Genomic DNA, 2,078 nt, shown 5'->3' with positions numbered 1-2,078 from the left:
CAGGTCGATGGTTCATGCTGCAGCCGTGTGCCCTGGGGCTCCCCATGTGGGAGATGGGCAGGACGGCGTCAGGAAGAGCTCGAGACCAGGAAGGGCAGCCTGACATCCAGCCTGTGTACCATGTATGGTAGTACCAGTTACTAAAGTATCGAAACACCAGGTGCCCTTTAGAAACAGCTAAGGTCCCAAGCCCCTTGGTTGCCCCCAGTCTCCTTGGCCTCCGGAAACCCTGCAAGAGCACCAGCAGGGGTGGGAAAGCTGGTGCCCATACACCTGCTCTAGGTCCTGGGTTCTGACCTCTGTCTCTCTGTGTCCCCCTGACCAGAGCCTGGACCCCAGGGATGGTGCTGGAATTCCCAGATGCACTCATGAGGCCCTCAGGCTGGGTCTTCTGGCTAGAGCCAGTCACTCCCATGTGGCAGCTTGTGGGAACTCCTGCCTCCACTGTGAACGGTATCAGTTGCTAAATCACCGTCACTCCTGGGTAGGGGAAGGAGACAGTAGGGTGAGGAATTCTGTTCTGGGCCTCTGGTCTCTCCATGGTGGGGGTAGAGTGGCAAAACCTGGCAGGCTTGTGGTCTTCCTCAGCTGTGATGGAGAGGGTTGTGAGTGCCAAAGCCAGCCCACAGGGGCCCCCAGAGACTCTGGCACCTCCTCCCCCAGGCGGGGCCATCCACTTGGCACAGCAGACCCCTGCCCTCCCATCCAGGCATACCTGGCAGGAGCCGCATGCTGCGCTCCTGGGAGCTGAGTCCTGCTGGGAGCCAGTGCCTGCCTCCGCCCTCTGTGGGTCCCTGCTCCCCTTGGCCAGTTCCTGCCACAGCTAATCTCCTCCCTGTGGCCCAGGCCTGGCAATGAGCCCTCCCTGGCAGAGCAGGCTGCATGTGGGTGTCTGCCAGGCAAGCCTGCTTCCGTTGCTGGCCCCGTTTCCCCGGAACCCTTCCTGGGGGGCACGAGCCCTCGCAGAGTTCTCCTGGGAGCCTGCAGGGGCACCCAGTCCTTTCCCTGGATTTCCCCCCTTCCGCTCTTCTGGTGTTTGCAGGGTATTTTACTGTTTCCAAAGCACTTTCACATTTTATCTCATCAGAAGCTCAGAAGCCCCTCAAAGAGCAAGTGGGTACCCTGAGATGGAGGGGCCCAGGAGTGGGCAGAATTCCTGAAGGACTGACTCTGACTCTGCCTACGGGCCCTGGGACAGGGCTCTGTGTGGGATCAGATCTTCAGGGTCTGAATGGGGCAGGTGTCGTGCAATGTAGCAGGGAGTGGCCTCGGGCCTTCTCCTTCCAGGACAGGTGTCTGAGGGGTCAGGAAAATCTGGAGCCTGCTGTGGCTCCCGGCTTGCCTGATCTGACACCGATAGGGAACTTCTCTCATAGGAGCCGCGGCTTTGGGGTTAGTCTGGAAGGGCAGTAAGAAAGCGGGGGCTCCTGCATTACCAGGCCACATGGAGACACACTGGCTTAGAGTGGGCACAGGAAGCTACCTGGTTGGGGGGAGTCCACTAGGGAGAGATGTGGGTGCTTGTTCATAAGTTATATCTGCACGATACCTTGAATGTCAAAGTTTGGGCAAATTGAAGTTGGTAAGAGCTGGTAAGCTAGCCATTCCTTCTTGATGGTTTACAGCAGTTTGCCACCCAGGCCATTCAGATGGACTCCCTGATAACCGGGAGATTGCCCGGCTCCCTCACGGTGGCCTGCCTGTTCCTCTGCTGGGGCTGCCTGGCCTCAGGGCTGAGGAGGGCTTTGTGCTGTGGGGGTCCTTCCCCTGCAGCCTGCTGTGCCCATGGGGCTTTTGGGCCTCCCCTTACACCGCACATCCCCGTGATGCACTGGATTCCAATGGAGCAATTTGTGAATTCTGGGTGTACTTCTGGAAGGTGGCCTGCCTCCCTCCTGTCCCTCCTGCTCCTCCCTCAGTGCCTGGGAGGAATTTCTCCTAGACCAGCTCATGTTCTTCTCTACCAGGGAGAGGGGAACAGCATCCTTGCGGCCTCAGCTTAGCTGCCGGGAGGCTGAGGGCTCTGGCCCAGGCAGGTGCTGGTGTCCAGGCTGAGAGGAAGACTCCAAAGTCCAGAG

This window comes from Mirounga leonina, unplaced genomic scaffold, assembly GCF_011800145.1.
Source record: "Mirounga leonina isolate KUSES-001 unplaced genomic scaffold, KU_Mleo_1.0 Mir_92, whole genome shotgun sequence".
In the NCBI taxonomy this organism is placed as follows: Eukaryota; Metazoa; Chordata; class Mammalia; order Carnivora; family Phocidae; genus Mirounga; species Mirounga leonina.
The sequence above is the reverse complement of the archived record's forward strand: the minus strand, read 5'-3'. Positions refer to the sequence as shown.